This window comes from Myotis yumanensis, unplaced genomic scaffold (assembly GCF_028538775.1).
Source record: "Myotis yumanensis isolate MYYU_CA2020_CCGP unplaced genomic scaffold, mMyoYum1.0.hap1 SCAF_3, whole genome shotgun sequence".
Classification (NCBI taxonomy): Eukaryota; Metazoa; Chordata; class Mammalia; order Chiroptera; family Vespertilionidae; genus Myotis; species Myotis yumanensis.
In genome coordinates, this window is record NW_027223754.1 from 10,143,636 (window position 1) to 10,165,116 (window position 21,481).

Below are 21,481 nucleotides of genomic sequence, written 5' to 3' on the forward strand. Positions count from 1 at the left end.
AATGTAACCCTCTTTCACTTATGGGACTATTTTAGGCAGAGTAGATTTGGCATGGCCATATTGACCCAACTTTCCTCATCCTGAGAGCCTGGAAGGTGCTGATTCAGGCTTCATGCGGGTACGTGGGGCACTTCTGCTTGAGCCAGGAAAGGAGTGAAAGGAAACTGACCAGAAAGCAGGTCCTTCCCGGCATTCCTTTGTCCTCTCCACTCAGTGGGTCCCCTATCCAAGTGGATGTGCTCCTGAGAAAGGCAGGATTATCAGAATGTCCCTTTCCTCTGGCAGGCTAGCTGCTCAGATGGCTTCCTCTGTGATTCATCCAAGTCCCGTCTCCCTCCCACCAGGGATGCTGTTGTTTCCCACCGTGTTGACATATGCTTATGTTATGTTGCATTTTACATGGAGACATTTCTAAACAGCTACGCCCCTATTCATGTGTGTGCTGTTGGAAAAGTACAATGACTGCATCCTACTGATGAAAATAATTGCTGAGAGGGGCAAAACCTCATTTCCAATTTTGCAAGATCAAGTTGACCATCTAATTAGCCTCAGTGAATGGGAAAATCTCTGGCTCAGGAACAATGTTTTCTGATCTGGAGCAGTTGAGCAGGTTTTTAAATCTCATGGGAGCAAAAGACAGAGGAACCTTCCAAGTGCATCCAGAGAAAAAGCAGATTTGTTGTCCACAATCCAACTGAAAGGAGAACCTCCAAGGGCAGGCATGGCCATCCTCAGAGATTTTGCCGTTACTCGAAGCCAAGTTGAAAACAAGACCTTCTTAGTGGGAAATGCACTTAAACATTTCCTAATGGAATAAACAGGCAGGACATTTTAGCTTCTTACCCAAGAACAGTAAATAAACATAACTGAACCCAACTTTGTAACCTGAGCTGACTCCCCCAATCTGAGGAGTCCCACTGGAAGTGGCGAAGGGACCCCTACCCCTGCACAATGTGGGTAATGAGAGTGAAATTCGAATGAAATAGCAAGTCCAGGAAAACACACCCAAGCACTGAAACAGGGAATAGCAAGTGCCGCCTTGCCTTGCATATCCCTCACAAAGTTACAATCGCATACTAAAATTAGAGCTGAAAGGGGTAAGGCAAATGCTTTGTAAAACTTTTGATGTCATGTGATTTTTCTCTTTGCGGTATAAAAGTAGCAATAAAAACAGTAAAATACATTTTCTCTCCTTCTGTAGAATTGCACCAGATTCAAAATAAAAATAAAAGCTGTACTATCCAATTAAATTGCAAAGCAACTAGGATTGAGAAATATCATTTTAGGAGGTAGAACATTTAAACTAGTAATCAGTAGTAGAGAAGTAAACTGAAAAGGAAGGCAACTAGTGTTAAAAAGTCCTTTTAGAGCTTAAAAGAACTTACTCCAGTCCCACTTCCACTAAAAAAACTTATTATAGCACTTAATCTTTTTAAGTCCCAAGTTTCCTTATCTACAAAGTGAGGTCAGTAGAACCAATGGCTTCCAGCTCTAGTATTTCTCTGATTTTTAAAATGCTAGATCAAACAAATATGGACTCAAATTTAGGGAAGTTGGCCTAAGTTAATTCAGAAATCTGCTTTAATGTTACACATCATTTCTAAAGTGTAAATTAAATACTCATAAAGAGTAAGAAGTTATTAGGAGTTATTCAACAAATTAAATTCATATTTGAAATCATCTTAAATGGTGGAAAACTTCCTTCAAACATTCTAGGAAGATAAGAAGAACATCTAAAACTGTCATTTCTGTGATGTCTCAGTCTGACTACAGAACTGAGGATTTTGTGCGAAAGGAATTTTAGTTTCTGTTGTGAGAAATGTTTCTTCAAAGATACCTTCATTTAAAGCAAATGTTACAAAAAGAGATGGAGGAAATAAAAAGCAAGCATGGGATTTTTTAAAAAATATTTTTTGTTGATATTTTACAGAGAGGAAGGGAGAAGGATAGAGAGTTAGAAACATCAATGAGAGAGAAACATCGATCAGCTGCCTCCTGCACACCTCCTACAGGGGATGTGCCTGCAACCAAGGTACATGCCCCTGACCAGAATCGAACCTGGGACCTTTCTGTCCACAGGCCAACGCTCCATCCACTGAGCCAAACCAGTTAGGGCCAAGCATCAGATTTTTAAAGGTACAGCAGAAATGTCCCAATTAACTTCTCTGACACCAAATGACAGTGTTTCTGTCACCTTTAACCCTCACCTTTAATATTTCCTTTATTAATACATACTAAAAACATTGATATTAAATGATTTTGCGCAAAAGGCTTTTCATTTTCTTCTCTCTTTATGAACTGGACTGGAAATACATGAATATATTTTTGTAGCCTTCTGTTTCTTCCTTAAACTCAGTAAATGAAGCTTAACTTTAGAAGATTCCTTACACATCTTTACTAAGCATATGACAAACTTCCTGGCATAGATTTTTCTATTTCTGATAATCCTCCACCCCCACCCCCCCCCGCCCCAATCAGAAGTAGATCCAAAGCTGTAGTCCTTGGCCATGAACTTTCTCAACTCCTGGAGGAGTAATTGATCTGATTGTTGAGTTTGGAATGATCTAGACTTTTCCTCTTAACTTTCTCTTGAAAGGAAGCTTGGATACAGAACACATACACTCATTCATCTCTGTTTCCTTGAGCTTCAAGTGTTACGCCGGTTGCCTGTGCCTGGGTGGATGTCTGTTTAAAACAGGGACTCAATTTTAAGAGTTCCACTTTCCTCCTGATTTAAGCCATATCTTTCAGCCTAAATTTTCTCCATAAAAAAAGACAATAGCCCTATCTGGTTTGGCTCAGTTAATAGAGCAGCGGCCTGCAGACTGAAGGGTCCCAGGTTTGATTACCAGTCAGGGCACATGCCTGGATTGTAGGTGATCCCCAGTAGGGGGTGTGTAGTAGGCAGCCAATCAATGATTCTCTCTCATCATTAATGTTTCTATCTCTTTCTCCCTCTCCCTTCCTCTCTGAAATCAATAAAAATATATATTTTAAAAAGAGACAATAATTTGACAACATACAAGTTGCTTTTTAGTTGGTTAAGAAGATAGTAGTTTTGTTTGTTTGTTTGTTTGTTTTAAGAAATTGGACTCAAAGATTCCATAAAGTGTCTATATACTCCTTCATGAAAAATATAAAAATAAGAACGATGAAAAAGTCTTATTAGAAATTTATTTTTTATGGCCATGCTGTGAACACAGAATAATCTTATAGGATATCAATTATTAAAATATATGTTTTTAATGATTAAGGAAGGACATTTGCTTCTCTCCTGATTGGCCTAGTATAATGCAATTTAAAACATGTGAGCTGTGGAATCAGCCAGACTTGCCTTTAAATCCTGCCTCTCTTACTTACCAATTGTGTGGTTGCATAGATTTCTCTTAATCTGCACTTCAGTTTCTTTCAAAAGCAAAATGGGAAGAATAACAACCGAGCCTTTATTAAAATGATGCATATGAAGAGCTCAAAAAATGTTAGTCCAACCTAACCTTCTCTTCCAACATACACTCTATTACTATTAAAAAAATTTTTTCCTGAAACTTCTAAGCAGAATGTTAAATGGAAATTCAAAAATTTCATTAATATTCTTGATATTCATTAGTAATACTCTGTTCTTTCAAATATAGACATAATTTAGTTTCTGTTATCCCCACATGGTCCACTTTTTATCTGGATAAAATTTGCTTGGGGCAGTAGGCTTATTCTACATTTTCCTCCAGATGTGATTCATATCCCATAGGATTCAGACCTACAAAGAATTCACCAAAGTGAGAAAACAAGTCATGAAACAACACATTTGGTGAGTTCAGGAGAGCGACTTGATGCTGGCTGGCAGTTTGGATGGTGGGGAAACGATGAGGATTCACTTTTCAGGGTAGGATGTGGTTGCCCTGCAATGCTGCTGGATGGATTCTGAAAGACACCCTTCTAGGTGGTAGTTTCTTCAGGGAGGTTTGGTTAACTGAGCAAGATTGTTCTCTGTTGTGGTTTTGGAAGGACAACAGGGTAAGGTCACTGTGTTTAAAGAGCACATTTCCTCGGTCTAAATACCAGTGTCTGACCTCTGACCATAACTACACCCACAGTTTAGATCAGTATTTCATTTAATTTCTGACTTAAACTCATATTCTGACTCTTAGAGAAAACTATGCCCAAGGAGAAGAAAGTTACCAGAGCATCCACCATTTCCAAAAACCTTTGCGCAACAGAGGACTTCTTGTTTAGCACATGACTTTAGAGAAGCCACAGAGCTTGAAAATACTAATTTTTTCATTAAAGTGCCAGAAAATTCAAACCAAGAGTTTTAAACAGTGGTTTTCATATATACTATTAAAAGCTTTATAATAAGCAATGTTTGGAATCAGGATGAAAGCTAATTATAGAACTTTTTGCCATAGCTATTTCTATTTACATCTTCAAAACCACAGAAGCAAATAATGCAGACTTTCCTAACACATCAGCATCTTCTTGTCCTTCTCTTAAGTTTCTAAGTTCTTTGAAGCTGCTCTTAAAGCTTTCCCTTGAAAAAACACTGTGGTTGAATATTTCCAATTCAAGGACATTTCAGTTTATTGTCTTTAGTCCAAGTGAAGTAGTCTTTCCTTAAAATCTCAAGGCACTTACTCAAACTAGACAAGAGATCAAAGTTGCTGTATGCAGGGCACATGATATCCAATCTGTTCTCTATGTGTTGAATCCTTTTGTGACTGTTTGCTTCCTCAACAGCAGCAAAACACAGAGGAAGCAAAATCAAGAATGTGAAATTTCTTTGTAATCTTTTCTACCACCATAATGCAAGTGTAACCGTTGGGTTGAATTTTAAGAAAAAGACAAGTTTGAAAGTGAAATTAATTGACCAGAGCAAAAATTTCAAGATATTGCAAAGGGTAGATGAATTGAATGTTTTGGTTTCACTCTTAGTCAGAAGGCTTTATAGCTAATTTACACTGTGGTGATTAACTCAGTTGGCCTGAAGAGCCAGCTGATGATGAAAGTCATTCTGTCTAGGGCCTGGCCTCACAGACACACCCAGCTGACCCCACACTAATCAGTACCCACCTACACCACAGTTCCCAGTCTTGGCTGCACATTAGAATCACCCAGGGAGTTTTCAATCATCCCTCTGTCAGGTAATTAAATCAGGCCGATTAAATTACCGTCCCCGAGGGTGTGGCCCAGTCATCAGTGGCTTTTAAAATTCCCCAGGTGATTACAACGGGCAGCCAAAGTGGTGAAACCACAATTTCCCATCTAAAGCACATCCATGAGATTCCAATTACTTTGGCCTTTCCACTTTTCTGTTTAACCTGAATGGGGAAATAAGTTGCCTAGGACTCCTAGGAAATGTTTCATTTTAAAGAATATCACTGAATTAGCTGACTTAGACAATAGACTAATAGAAATTTAGACAAAAGAAAAAAACCCCATATATGCATGTCAAAGATTTGTGATCTCATAAATGCAATCTCATAAATAATTAGTTTTCTGAAAGGAAAGTCTTTATGTACCTATTATGTTATAGCAATAATTATAAAGAATTTAATTCCCAATGCCTTTGGGATGGTGGGAAGAAAAGATATTCTTATATGTATCTGGGGAGTAAAGATTGTCATACTTTAGAATAACAGAAACTACCATTATTAAAATAGCAAATATTTAATAAGTGGTAATGTTATCTGTGGGAAGGGAGTTATCGGGGTGCCGAGAGGAAAAGAATTTCCTGAGGCTCCCACAAGAGGATGGGGTTTCTTGGAAAGCTTTATTGAGGATGTAAAATGAAGGGGGGCTCCCCTCCAAGGCCCCATCGCTGTCTGTCTTGCCATGGAAAAAGTCCAGTCTTGTCTTCAGCAGGGCCAGAATAAAGGCCACTGCCCAGAGTTTCTGCTCCATCTTAAAGTCCAGCATCTGGCTAGTTTAGCTTGTGTTCCAAGCTACAGTCCATTGTGTGTGTGGGGTCCGCACAGTCACGGGCCATGTGGCTGCTTAAGGCCACACAGCTATGGAGAGAGAACAAGTAAGCTCATGGGCGAATGCAGATCACAGAGCAAGAGAGAGCTCAAGAGCGAACAAGAGCGAGGGAACTCTCTGTCTGGGATTGAACCAGGAGGTTCTTCAAACTAACCAATTTACACTCTAAGATTTTGTGTGCTTCTGATAGGCCCCACCCCCTAACCCAGTGGTTCTCAACCCGTGGGTTGCGACCCCTTTGGGGGTGAACGACCCTTTCATAGGGGTTGCCTAAGACCATCGGAAAACACATATATAATTACATATTGTTTTTGTGATTAATCACTATGCTTTAATTATGTTCAATTTGAAACAATGAAAATACATCCTGCATATCAGATATTTACATTACAATTCATAACAGTAGCAAAATTAGAGTTATGAAATAGCAACAGAAATAATTTTATGGTTGGGGGTCACCACAACATGAGGAGCTGTATTAAAGGGTCGCGGCATTGGGAAGGTTGAGAACCACTGCCCTAACCAATCTATAGTTCCCCAGGCTAGACTGACAGGCAAGCATCTTCCCTATGTCACCTCAACTTAACTGCACAAGCACCCATCTCGCCCTTTGTTCGATCCCTTCCCCCAGTGATCTATAGGGAATGGACTGGTGGTTCCCTAAGGAGTACGGAGCTGTAGCTTCCTGGTGAAGCTGTCCAGATGACCATGCTTATAATGTCTGGCCTCCTCTTTGCTCTCTTTCTAATTAATATTAATAACTAGCTAATTATGATGATAACAGTAACAATGAGCCAGGAATTGTTCTATGTCCTCTATTTGATCCTCATGACAATCAAGTGAAATAAAAATTATGATTATCTCCATTTTCAGCAAGGCACAGAGGCCCTGAGTTACAGATTGAGACACACATCTAATAAGATGATGGAACAGAGGTTCGCAATAGATCTAGAGCCTATATACTTAGGTACTCATAGAAAGGTAGGAAAATTTGATACACCATGTCCTTCAATAGGACCCAATATATCACAATTTCTTTTTCTTGAACTTGTCTTTAAAAAATAGCCGATATATGTATAAGTATGTCCACTAGAAATATAATAAAATATTTTAAAAACTGAGAAACAAGATGAAAGACCACTAATAAGGGACTGGTTAAGTTAACCATATAATAGATATAAAATGGGGCAATTAGGAGCCCATTAGAAACCATGTTGTAGCGTGATTCTTCCCAACCCTTTTCACATCATGACGCAAAATGAAAATGACAGTATTTTAATCACCCACTAGGGTAAACAATCAAGTGGGTTTGAGGTGACTATTCTAGACAGTGGTGGCACATGCCCACCTAGCTACGGGAAGAGTTTAGAAGATCAATACCTCAGCATGCCTATAGCTCAGTACTGAAGACCAGTTAGAAAGTTCTCATATATCCTATATAATAGAAGCCTAATATGCTAAGTGTCTGGTTGATGGTTTGGCCGTTATACCAATCAAAGCATAATATGCTAATGATATGCTAAGGCCGCTCAACCAGTCACTATGGTGTGCACTGACCACCAGGGGGCAGACATTTGACCAGCCAACCAGTCGCTATAATGTGCACTGACCATCAGGGGGCAGATGCTCCAACCAGTAGGTTAATTTGCTGCTGGGGTCCCGCCAATTAGGACTGAGCAAGACAGGCTGGACATGCCCTGGAGCACTCCATGGTCCCTCCCCAGCTGGGCAACCTCCCACATCTCTCCCCGGCCTGATCATGCACCAGTGGGGTCCCTTGGTCTGGCCTTCACCCTCTTGCGATCTGGGACCCCTCAGGGGATGTCAGAGAGCTGGTTTCAGCCTGATTCCACAGGGGGAGTGCCACTCAGCCAGAAGCCGAGCTCATGGCTGGCGAGCACAGAGGCAGTGGTGGGAGCCTGTCCCGCCTCTGTGGCAGTCGGACATCCCCCGAGGGCTTCTGGACTGGGAGAAGGCACAGGCTGGGCTGATGAACCACCCCCTCCCCCCGAGTGCATGAATTTCATGCACCTGGCCTCTAGTAGAAATATAATTTTCCATAGAAAAATGTTCACTAGATTTTGCTAAGTGAAGAAAACCAAGCTATAGGGAATTTTATCTTATAGGATAATAACTCTATCAGTACAGAATGGAACAGACATACGGCCATACTGGTGGTTACACTATTGGAGGATCTCTATATCAGTTGATAGGTTGTCATTGCACCAAGAGCACCACCACTACCACCTACACAGGGCTTCCTCCGAATCTGGCAACCCTGGACCTCCTCCAGGCGACCACAGGTAAAGCATGTGCAAACATCTGTCCCATATTCTGCTCAGTAGACACCCCCAAATGCTCCCATGTTTCCATACAGATATTTATGTCATTATCTGTCAGGAACTCTTCCTTCTCCTGGAAAGAAGATATCCAACTGGTTTTCTCTGAAGATTTCATGTTCTTACAGGATCCTTGCACCCCATCCTATGTGATGCAAACTGGCCAATCATAATTCTTTTTCCTTCTTGTCACAATTCATTAGCTTATGAATGGACATGTGACCCAAACCAAGCCAATTAGAATCCTTCCTGGGGTTTTTCATTTGTTTTCGTTTTGAGGGTTTGCATGTGTGTGTGAGTACTGCATGTGTATGTGTGTGTGCATTTTATTGGAAGTAAAAGATTCAATTCCCTGTTAGTTTTGGAAGCTATAACATATACAACTTGGGAGCTGTTAGAGCTGTTACTGGCTATAAGGCCATGTGTCTGCCAGTAGGAAAAAGCTGCAGCAGAGGCAAGAGCTGGGGAGATGTTTCTGTAGTTCTCAGGCCTGATCGTATCCTTCCCCTTGTCCTAATTTTTAATAAACATATCCCTTGGATTTTAGGAGCCAATGAGATTTTTCAATTTGTATTTCTGGCATTTGGCACCTTAGGATTCTAGAGTCTTCCCTGTCTTTCTCCTTGGTTTCCTTCCTGGGCTAGGATAAAGCCCTACAGGAATTAGACTCAGCAAAATAAGTTGTCCTGAGAAGAAAAGAGCAGAGGGAATTCGGGAGTGGGTGCTGCCAGCAAAGGTAGCCTGGGGCAGCGTTAGGGTCCCCAAGGGATAGGTCAACAAGAAGGGGCCCTGAAAACGGGGTCAAGGACAGAGAAAGCAGAGTCTGAATCTTTCAGAAGTCTGCCTCGGGCATTGCTGCTGCACCTGGGGAAAGCGAGTGGGCAGTGCTTTTATTTGCATGTTATTTAAAAGATGGGGAAAGCCAGAAGATTTTGTGTGTGAATTTAGAATTTAGGGCTGATAATGATACTACAGGGTGCCCTTTGTAGTGATATGGAAGTTGTAACAGGGGAATTGGAAGACACAGAGGCGATGGTGATGTTTCGCTGTGCCGGGCAGAGGAGCGCATTGCAGATTGGGGGCCATTCTGCAGCAGTGGCCTTCTCTGATATAGGTCACGGGGCCTGGTTCACAGCAGCACCAACCCCATCAGAAGCTAGAGGAGCCCTTGGATTTGAATGTGTGGAGAGAGCGCTCCCTAGCAATGTACTTGTATGAAACTTGGGTCCATTAGAAGGTAGACCACAGTCTTTTATTGTTTTTAAATCAAATATCTTGTTTTTGAAACTCCATCTCAGTTATTATTGGGGACTTTTTCTTTCTCTGGGTTGTACAAGAATATGAGGATTTCTTGTAATATCTAGAAAACCAGGAAAGGGCTATCTTATCTTTAGGTTGTCATGGTGATATCCACTATCCTCTTAGTCCCTCACAATGGGACCTGCATGCAGTTGATTTAGGAGCTCTTGGGGGGGGAGGGAGGCTGGGATATACAGTCCCTAGAGCTCATCTTCCTTCAGGGCACCCACAGTGATTCCTTTGGAGCAGTCCCACCTCTCTGGAGTCACTACCTCTGGTGAGGCAGAGGTCACTGCTGTTTGGGGAATCCATCAATTTCTATGCCTTTTTTTTCAGAGAGGAAGGGAGAGGGAGAGAAGGATAGAAATATCAACGATGAGAGATAATCATTGATTGGCTGCCTCCTGCACGCTCCCCACTGGGGATCGAGCCTGCAACCCAGGCATGTGCCCTTGACCGGGATCATACCCAGGACCTTTGAGCCTGCAGGCCGACGCTCTACTACTGAGCCAAACTAGCTAGGGCTCTATGTCTTTTTATATGAAAATCTTCTCTTTCTTGTCAGCTCTTAAACCACACCCCACTAGTTTGCCCTAGCAAAGCACTGTAAAGGAACCCCACATCTAGGAAAGGAGTGTCTGTAACCATATTCTGCTTTCCATCTGGAATCCAATCCTTCCCTATGAAAGGGAGAACAGTGAGGCCCACCTGCTCATTGCGGGGAAAGAAATACCCAGAGAGTGCTAAATGAATTTCCAACTCCCTCCTTTCACATGCTGCCAGTGGTGAGCTGTTTGTGAAAACCACTGGAGAGAATAATTTAGTGCCTCCTTATTGTTGCTTGTATCTGTATCCCATAAAGCCCAGAGGTTCTCACTGATCTGGGGAAATGGTCAGACTTTGTCTGAAGCTGAATCTCTGGTTAATTTGCTATAGTACAGACATTGCTCTTTCTTTTGGCAAATATTTGTTATTGTGCAAACACAATCATAATAGCATCTATGTACTATGATAGAGAAATTGCAATATTTAGCCAATTAGGGAGTCTGGTATTAGGTGATTGTTTTAAATCTCTAAAATAATTTGTTTATTAAACCTTATACTTTGGGTGCCCGCTTTTGAGTGAACACGTATCTTCATAATAGTTCCCATTTCTCCTGTGTTTCAGATAGGCAGAGTTCTGCACAAGGCCCTATGTTACTTACTAGAGGAGGCGTGGAAGTCAGATGTAGTCCAGGAGTCTCACTTAAAACCTGCCTCAGGGGAAAGACTGGAAAAGTAAAAGAGAAGCAACAGAAATGCTCTAGCTGCGTACCCAGTGTGCATGCCTGAATAAGCCATGTGTGTGCAAGCGTGTGTATATTCACATACACACATACCGTTGTCTATCGAGTTATGGGCATAACACTCTACATGGGCCATCACTCCATGGCCATACTCATTTTTGAACCTTCTCAAGAATCGTAAATATACATGCTTTCCCAATATTTACCTTTGAGTGAATGCATTGAATGAATGGCATTCGAGGATATATTTGAACAAAGAAAGTGTTATCACAACACCCCACTTATCTGGAAGTTGTTTGCCCGACAACTGAACTATCTGGAACATAGCTAAGAACCGAGAAGAAAACAAACCAGATGTCTCAGGGCTCTTCACCACCAGGGACTTTATTTACAAAAGCATCACTTTAGCCTGTTTACCCTTATGTTACCTGTAGTTCAAGTCAGTCAAGTATTTTTGGTTTCTTTGATGAAAAGCCTTGAGTTTTGGAGCTAGAAAAACTTTGGCTTAAGTTCAAGTAAATTAACCCTTCTGAGGCTCATTCCCTTAATCTGTAAAGCGAAATAATGACATTTAGCTATAAAATTATGAGAATTAAAGAAACTGATGTATATATAAGAAAACCTAATAGATCTTTAATAGTGATTTCTTTTCTCTTCTTTCCCCAGCCCATGGCAGGTGAGAAGTAGAAGAGGAAAAGGTTTCAAAGATGGACAGACCAACAGTAGGAAGAAATAACAGACCAAGCGGACCATTAGAGACATCAAATAGAAGAAGTAACCATGATTCTTACTCCCTTCTTAGGCCGTCACTGGGGCCCAGTAACCAGGAAAAATGGAAATTACAATCATTATATTCCCTAGAAGTTGGTGAGACATGCTAGCCACTGTAGAACTACCTCTTTCCAAAATAAATAAGGGAGAAAATCTTGGGGGTAACAAGTATTACTTCACGCAGGTTAGAGGAGAACTGAGGTGCTCACATTACAAGAATGGATCTATTATATTAGACTCCTACCTTAAAGCAGAGGTCAACAAACTCAGGAAAGGATCAAATGGTACATGTTTTCAGCCTTCGGAGCCACACAAGGTCTCAGTCACATCTTCTTTTGTGTGTGCTTGTTTGTTTTGCCGCACCTTAAAGATGTAAGAAGAATTCTTAGCTCACATGCTGTAGAAAAGCTAGCCAAGGACTGGATGTGACCCACAGATAGTGTGCTGACATTGAGCAAGGACAGATTGTACAAGATTACAGTCAAGTCTCTTTTGAAATGTGTTACATAAATTAATATGTGTATATGCCTGCATTTAAATCACCCCACTAGGTTGGTGAGACATGCTGGCCAAAAGTACACTCACTGTCATTTAAAATATATTCACTCATTGGGGTTTGCCCGTGTAAGCTTGCCTCTGCCTACAGCCTGGAATTTTAACCAGCTAAAATGATAAACGTTGAAATGGACATTCATTACACATCCACAAGAGAGATGTAAAACTATACCATGAAATAACAAGTATTTATTGTGAAGTTACTACGTGCCAGGCATGTATCTGTGCTTGCTGTGGAGTGAATTATGTCCTCTCAGATTCATATGTTCAGGGCCTGACCCTCAATGTGACTATTTTTGGAGATGGGGCCTTTAAGGAAGTCATTAAGGTTAAGTCAGATCCTAAGGGTGGAGCCCTAATTCAATAGATGGTGTCCTTGTAAGAGGAAGCCACGTGAGGAGTGTGTGTGCTCAGAGAAATGGCCACCTGAGATCACACCGAGAAGGTTGCCCTCTGGGAGCCAGAGAAAAAGGCCTCATATTCCAGCACATTGATCGTGGACTTCCAGCCTTCAGAATCGTGAGGAGAGGAGAAACCAAGATGGCGGCATAGGTTAATGCGGGAGTTTGCTGCCTCGAACAACCACTTCAAAAATACAACTAAAAGACAGAACGGACATCATCCAGAACCACAGGAAGGCTGGCTGAGTGGAAGTTCTACAACTAGGAGGAACCGAGAATCAGAGGAGGCGCAGTGCTGAAGTAAAATACTAAGGTGCGGAGTGCGCGCAGCGCGGGCTGGTGGCTGAGGGCGCGGTTAACTGTTTCAATCCGGAGGGAGCCTCAGACTCTGAGCTCCAGATCCGGGCGAGTCTCTAGGGACCCAGACTCAAACGGGAGAAGCGGGACTGTCTGGCTTCGGTCCCTCCGAGGTTTGCAGCAGTTGCTGGGACAGAGAGGCAGAGCCCCTGGGGACGGACTGAGAGCAGCCATAACTGCTCCCTCCTCCGCCCTGTTGATCCTGTGGGAACCGCCCCGCCCAAGCCCTGCACAGAGCCATTTGCCGGAGAGCCTCAGGCAAAGGCTAGATTAGCACCTCCCTAGAGGACAGAAGTTCTCCCACTGCAAACACAGCTGATTCTCACAGCCAGTTGGCCTGGAGGTCAAGTATAAATTACCTACAACAATCAAGGCTTGACTTCAACAAGACTGCTCACAGAGGCCACAAGGGGGTGCACCAACAGTGTCTACCTCAGGTAATTGGGACACTTAACACGGAAAGCCACTCTATGGACACAGCGAAGCATAAAAAAATGCCAAGACAAAGAAACAGGCCACAAAGGACAGAACTGGAGGAAAGCAGGCTACTGGATATAGAATTCAAAACCACACTTTTGAGGTCTCTCAAGAGGCTTCTAGAGGCTGTCAATAAACTTGATGAGATATACAGGAAATCTAATGAGACCCTCGATGGTGTGATAAAGGACCAACTAGAAAGTAAGCATACACTGACTGAAAAAAAGAATATTATACAGACTCCCAACAGCAGACCAGAGGAGCGCAAGAATCAAGTCAAAGATTTGAAATGCGAGGAAGCAAAAAACACCCAACCGGAAAAGCAAAATGAAAAAAGAATCCAAAAGTGTGAAGATAGTGTAAGGAACCTCTGGGACACCTACAAGCGTACCAACATCAGAATAATAGGGGTGCCAGAAGATGAGAGACAGCAAGATATTGAAAACCTATTTGAAGAAATAATGGCAGAAAACTTCCCCTACTTGGTGAAAGAAATAGATTTACAAGTCCAGGAAGCGCAGAGAACCCCAAACAAAAGGAATCCAAAGAGGACCACACCAAGACACATCGTAATTAAAATGCCAAGAGCAAAAGACAAAGAGAGAATCTTAAAAGCAGCAAGAGAAAGAAAATCAGTTACCTACAAGGGGATACCCATACGACTGTCAGCTGATTTCTCAACAGAAACTTTGCAGGCCAGAAGGGAATGGCAAGAAATATTCAAAGTGATGAATACCAAGAACCTACAACCAAGAGTACTTTATCCAGCAAAGCTGTCATTCAGAATTGAAGGTCAGATAAAGAGCTTCACAGATAAGGAAAAGCTAAAGGAGTTCATCACCACTAAACCAGTATTATATGAAATGCTGAAAGGTGTCCTTTAAGAAGAGGAAGAAGAAGAAAAAGGTAAAGATACAAATTATGAACAACAAATATGCATCTATCAACAAGTGAATCTAAGAATCAAGTGAATAAATAATCTGATGAACAGAATGAACTGGTGTTTACAATAGAATCAGGGACATAGAAAGGGAATGGACTGACTATGCTTGGGGGGGGGAAGGGGTGTGGGAAATGCAGGAAGAGACTGGACAAAAATCATGCACCTATGGATGAGGACAGTGGGTGGGGAGTGAGGGCGGAGGGTGGGGCGGGAACTGGGAGGAGGGGAGTTATGGGGGAAAAAAGAGGAACAAATGTAATAATCTGAACAATAAAGATTTAATTATTAAAAAAAAAAAGAATAATGAGGAAATAAAGGTCTGTTGTTTAAGCCACATAGTCTGTAGTTTTCTGTTATGGCAGCCTGAGCAGACTAATGCAGCACTTATGCAAGTGAAATCCTAACATGTCCTTATGAGGAAGGTGTTATTATTACCCTTAGAGAGAAAATCTAGAGGCGATTTTTTGCCTAATTAGTAAGTGACAGAGTTGGGATTGGACCAGGCAACCTGGGTTTATATTCTTAACCTATAGCACAGTGTCTGTCATGGTGAGCGGGTTACATTGATGCTTTTCCCCACTTTATGTTAAGGATGGTTTCCCACTTAATTAACCAGAACCCGTAGGAAGAGCTAACTGATGTTGAATAATGGTACTTAAAGTCGTTAGCACATGACCACCTGAGGACTTCTCTAAATCTCAGCCACCCAAAGTTCACGGCTTCCAGAAGGAGCAAAACAGAGCAAGAGCAAACGAGCTAGTAGTGCCTGGCGGGGTGGATGTTGGAATCTGCCCAAGGGAAGAAATAGAAACCAGATTTGGTTTTTCTCTCCTTATGCCTTAGATAATATATATGCACTTCTAATGTACACCATGGCAACTGTCTATAGACATTTTTATATATACCTTTTTGTGTGTGCAAAATATGATGTGTACTAAAGGAAAGATTAATTTCCCAAAATAAGCTGGTCCAGGATTTTATGGATGGGAAGGGGATAAAGCAGACAAGTTCATGCGAGCCAACCTTCATTTTGGCCGTCCTTACCACTCTTCTCTCTTCTGCTGCTCCTGATCTCTGAGCCTGGAACGGAGCGCTGGCAGGTGCTCAGTGGCGTTACACAAGGGACATGCTCAGGCGCAGATTTCCAGCTTGATCCTGCTCTGAATGAAGTTCTAACTGACTACACATGTGCAGATTGTTGCAGTGATGGGGAGCCAGTGCTAACATGGGCAGAGAATTACCATCAAAGGCAATTGTCAACTCTTGGGTCTGCTTGGTCGGCAGGTTTTTATTTTTTTTTATTTTTATTGATTTCAGAGAGGAAGGAAGAGGGAGAGATAGAAACAGCAACAATGAGAGAGAATCATTGATTGGCTGCCTCCTGCACGCCTCCCACTGGGGATTGAGCCTGCAACCCAGGCATGTGCCCTAATCAAGAATCCAACCATGACCTCCTGGTTCATAGGTTGACACTCAACCACTGAGCCATGCCAGCCAGGGAAGGGTCTGCAGTTTTATAATAAAACTAGAGGCCCAGTGCACGAAGATTCGTGCAAGAATGGGCCTTCCTTCCCCTGGCTGCTGGCACTGCCTTCGCTCCAGTAGGAGCCACCTTTCTGCCTTCCCACACTGCCCAGAGGCCCGGAGCGGCAAATGTCCTGCCCATCCCTGGCAGCTCAGTGCCTGCATATGCAAATTAACCCAGCATCTTTGTTGGGTTAATTTGCATACTCACCCCTGATTGGCTGGTGGGTGTTGTGAAGGTACAGTCAATTTGCATATTTCTCTTTTATTCGTGTAGATATGTAATTTGTATGGTCTTGAATGGGCTCATCTGAATATTCTGAATGAAATGTGCCAAACCAGAAAGCTTCAATAGCGCATGAGAAGAACCCACACAACAAACTGACCCTCTTTGGACCAGTGTTCAAAAATATGGGATTTAATTTATTGAGTCCCCAAGAGCCTGTAATTTTAGTGGCATAGAAATGGCTTCCTAAAATGTCTACACGGGCACTTTTAATTCTTTTCCTGTAAAATGTGCACTGAATACCTAGTATAAATATTGGTTGGATTATTGTGGAAACAAAGTCTGAGACAGATTTTTAACCAAAAGTTTGGCAGTTTGATTTCTGATCAGGGCATATACTTGGGTTGCAGGTTCAATCCCCAGTTGGGGCACTTATGGAAGGCAATCGATTGATCTTTTTCTCTTATATCAATATTTCTCTCTCTCCCTTCCTCTCTCTAAGCATGTCCTCAGGTGAGGATTAAAAATAATAATTTAAAAAAAATGTGAAAGCCTCCCACCCATTATTCCTCCTAGAACATAGCACATTGTAGGTTTTGTTGAATTAAAATGAAAACAAAGGGGAAAATATGAATTTATATATAATAAAAATCACCTTCCCTTTGGCCTACAAAAGGAGCGTGAGAGGAGAATTATTATAATCTTTCTCAAACACATTAACTATGATCACAGACTCAGAGTATGAATCCTGAGGGACTGGTGGTGATGGGGAAGGGAACATCCCCACACCCCAGCACCTGAACTATGGGTGAGTCAGGACAATGGTAGCAACTCAGCATCTCCTCCTCGCCTCCCACACACAGCACTGTGCTCTCTGGCTACATGGCTGAAGAGGAGCAAGACTGGAGAGAGAGAGACTGGTTAAGAGGTAATGAAGGCCTGAACCAAGGCGCAAGAACACTGACTGGAGAGGCCACATTTTCAGAAAAATATATCATGTTTCAGGTTTGTAGTTTACAAAACTCTTAAGTTTTATCTCAAAGATTTTAAAACCTAGGCTGCTTTCCTCTGCTATCTGTGTAATTTGAAATAGCTTTTTCATTGGCATGGGAATTTTTTAAAAAAAAATTAGTCTAAGCAAAACATAATTAGAAAGATAAACATACTTCCCTCTTAAGCATATGATACATGCAAAAGCCTAACAAAGTATTTTGCACTATTTGCTATTCTGCATTATCTGTGTCGCAGCTACCCATTCCCACCCCTCCCTCTGAGGCCCATTAGAGCAGATAATTATGAGTTGACTAGATAGAGGGAAGAGTCACATTAAGCAGTGAGGTAACCAGTGAGAGCCACACTAATTCTTTCCTTCCCACTCAGCAGTTGATCCTCTGATAGGCTCTCTATTCGGTTTGATGGTTGGACAAGTTTTAGCAATGCAGCCGTAATGAATTGCTGTGAACCTAGGCAGCTACTTAGCCAAAGAGAGATCACCAATGCCCTCCTTCTCCTCTCTTTCTTTCTTCTCCTTCCTCCCCTCTCTCTTTCTGTCTTGGAAGTCTGGCATTACAGTAGATTGCTTGGCATCCTGGTTCAAGGTTTAATTTCTGAGATATTCCAAATGGTCCACTGCTGGTCATAAAGGAGCATCTTATATTGCATTGTGGCTCTGTCAGGCTTCACTACAGGACATCAACATGCTAATTCTGATCACTTGACTGTGTTTGGTTACAGTCACAATAGCTGCCTTATGTAAAACACTATTCCATCTCCATGCGTGTAAACATGAAGAAAGTTCTCTTAGATGAGCTATGTTTTTCTAGTGAAAAGTTGGAGGAAGGATGAGTAAAATTCCTAGATACACACATCTAAACTTTTCATAATAAGTTATTTCCTTAAAAAATAATCTTAAGCACATTTAGGCCAATATAAGTTACATTTTCTCCAAAGCACATTGACATACAAAAGCATTCTATAGACCTTCAAAAAATTGACATGACTGAGTCATTGTCAACAAGGCGTACATTGAAAACTATTTTCTAGGATTGAGAATGAGAGCATGTTGGTCCCAACTTTATTGCCTGCCAGGTGTCGCTTGCTACAAAGCTTCCATTTGTAAATATGTTGTTGAGAGCAGGAAAACTGTTGTTGGAGACTTGAGAATACTGAAGAACTTCATTTACATTAGCATAATTTTTTGTTCCAGCTGAACTTAATAGCTCCACCAACAGTTATATATACACACACACATATATACGCACACATATATATGTATATATATATATATATATATATATATATATATATATATATGTTTTTCATTCACTTAATAAAAAATATAGTGAAGCATTTCAAATAGTAACCTAAATACCCAATAATAAAGACAACTGGTCAAATAAATTCTCAACTTGGCTGAATATTATGTGATTAATAAATGAAAATTATGAAGTCATAAAGACATAAAATGCTATAATGTTAGAAAAAGAAGTAGAATAAACAATTATATGATTCTGTGATTACAAATATGAAAACTTTATGGAAACATGTTCATAGAAAAACCTATTCATTAAAATGTCAGGATGGTTATTAATTTTTAAAACAGTGTTTCCCTTTGTGTGCCTCCTGATACGATGCACTAAGAAGGATACAACATCACTTATATCAGTGCCAGTGCCAGAAATGAATGAACTGACAATGATGAGGAAACATCAGGTGCACCCAACTGAGAGCCAGTCTACAAAATAACTGGCCTCTACTCTTCAAAACTATCAAAGCCATAAAAGACAAAGAAAGAATGATGCCCCACTCTAGATAAGAGACTAAAGAGACATTAACAACTAAAAGCAAACTGTAACCTTGGACCAGAAAACAATTATAATAGGCCTTATTAGCACTGGTATACACTTCCTAACTTCAAAGAAAACTCATTTTTTAACTGGAATGATTGAAACTTCAGCCCATGCTTACTTATAACAAAACAGTAATGATTCAATAAATGATCAGAAATTTTATTTTATAGTAAAAATTTAGTATCAAAATATAATATGTAAATGTTGGTGATATAAAAGTAAAAATGTACATTTTTTGAATATTTTATTGACTACCAAAGGCCCGGTGCACAAATTCATCCACAGGTGGGGTCCCTTGGCCTGGCCAGCGATCAAGGCCTATGGGTGGGGGCAGGGCAGGGCTGCCAGCCCGGGGGAGGGACCCTGGCTGGCAGGGGGAAGGGGCTACTGGAGGTTGGCTGTGAGAGCGCACTGACCACCAGGGGGCAGCTCCTGCATTGAGTGTCTGCCCTTTGGTGGTGAGTGCATGTCATAGCGACTGGTCGACTGGTCATTCCAATCGTTTGGTCATAACGGTAACTTAAGGCTTTCATATATATAGATTTTTATTATAAAATTTTATAAATTTTATTTAAAATTTTATTGTACTTTTTTTATCTGCCTTTCTGGTATTTCATAGTCAAAATTTCTTGAATTAAATTGCTCTATGTTGCTTCATATTTGTCAGAAAGTTTAATAATCTTTAATATCCCTGTCTATATCTTAGACCAATGGTCGGCAAACCACAGCTCTCGAGCCACATGCAGCTCTTTGGCCCCTTGAGTGTGGCTCTTCCACAAAATATCACATGCAGGCGCGTACAGTGCGATTGAAACTTCGTGGCCCATGCACAGAAGTTGGTTTTCGGAAAGGAAATAGATGAAACAAGTATACAAGACCAGTGTGAATGGGAGAGTTGGAAGGAGTCGACCTCAGTGAACATACCTCAATCAGATTGAGGACGTTTTTAGCAAAGACCAGCTTAGGAGTACCCTAATTAAGTTAATAACAATGTACCTACCTATATAGTTTAAGTTTAAAAAATTTGGCTCTCAAAAGAAATTTCAATCGTTGTACTATTGAAATTTGGCTCTGTTGACTAATGAGTTTGCTGACCACTTTCCTATAGCAGTGGTCGGCAAACTGCAGCTTGGCAAACCGCGGCTCACGAGCCACATGCGGCTCTTTGGCCCCTTGAGTGTGCCTCTTCCACAAAATACTGGCTCTTCCACAAAATACCAACTTCTGCGCATGGGCCACGAAGTTTCAATCACACAGTACATGCGTGCCCGCACATGGTATTTTGTGGAAGAGCCACACTCAAGGGGCCAAAGAGCCACATGTGGCTTGCGAGCTGCGGTTTGCTGACCACGGTCCTAGACTATTGAATAGTAATAGCCCAAAGTTGACAAATACTTGGTCAGACATTGCTTTTTTCTTGGCTTATTGATACTAAATTTGTAACATATTTAATTTACAATAGCAATAAGGGATGTTTTTCTTTCTTAATAAAATAATCAGAATTTAACATTTGAGTCTACCTGATGAGAAAAATCCATTTGCACTTGGGCTGAAAACAAAACAAAACAACAATAACAAAAACAAAGGAAAAAATATTCCATCGTTATTACAACGTTACTTGGATGCAAAAAGATGATGATTCATTATACTTTAACTCTCTTCCTGGATTGAAATTTTCTTTATAAATTGGTCTTGGGATCCAATTCTATAATATTTTATTTTGTCTTACCGGCAATTATGTAACTCACATTTTCACTTTGCATATGATGACTGAATCTATTTTACTTACTCTAACAGCAAATCTAATGAGTTAGAATCAGATTTTAATAACAATGTCATTTGCTCTGGTGAATGTATTTTCAGCTCCTCTGTACCCAAGAAAAATCCCATCCTAGTACCTTAGTTTAAGATTATTTAACGTTTTGTTTTGTTCTTTTGATTAGCTGTAATTGTAGGAAAGAAGTCTTCACAGCCCAGAATCACAGCTGTTACAGCTGTGATTGTTTCTCCCCTTGTAATGACAGGTTTAATTTAACGCTGCACCCTCTTGTCACTTGGGGCATTTTGAGACCAACAGCTCAGAATGGCTGTTGGGAGTTGAGAGTCGGCCACATTATAAAGTAAGATAATTTGGTCTCCACAGGAACTCAGATTCTAATTTGGGCCTCACTGTGCTCTAATCAGTGAAACTAATGAACTATACACACCGTAAGTCTATCTACTAGGAGCCTTGGATGTTTCCCAGAGCCAGAGACAAATGTTTTGAGTGTAAGCAAGTTTGCCTTGTCATGGTTCATAGTTGACTATTAGAAAATCATGTCTATTCATGTATATATTCAAAAATAATTCTGTGATTCTATGTGGATGCCTCTCACTTCCTGCAGAGTTATGTTACATTGACCTCCTTCAATAAATAAAGTGCACAACTTTCCCTGGAATCCTCTTCAATGACATTTATTTTGTAGCTAAATTTGCATTTAT

General features: G+C 41.0%; 1 long non-coding RNA gene across 1 annotated transcript in view; it reads left to right on the forward strand.

Moving 5' to 3' along the window:
- LOC139004847 (uncharacterized) overlaps positions 1-11,647 on the forward strand; it is a 28,535-nt gene extending 16,888 nt beyond the window's left edge. Inside the window, exon 3 of the long non-coding RNA XR_011470618.1 lies at positions 11,564-11,647. This is a non-coding gene — a long non-coding RNA (uncharacterized lncRNA). The remainder of the gene's footprint in view (positions 1-11,563) is intronic.
- Positions 11,648-21,481: the final 9,834 nt, after the last annotated feature.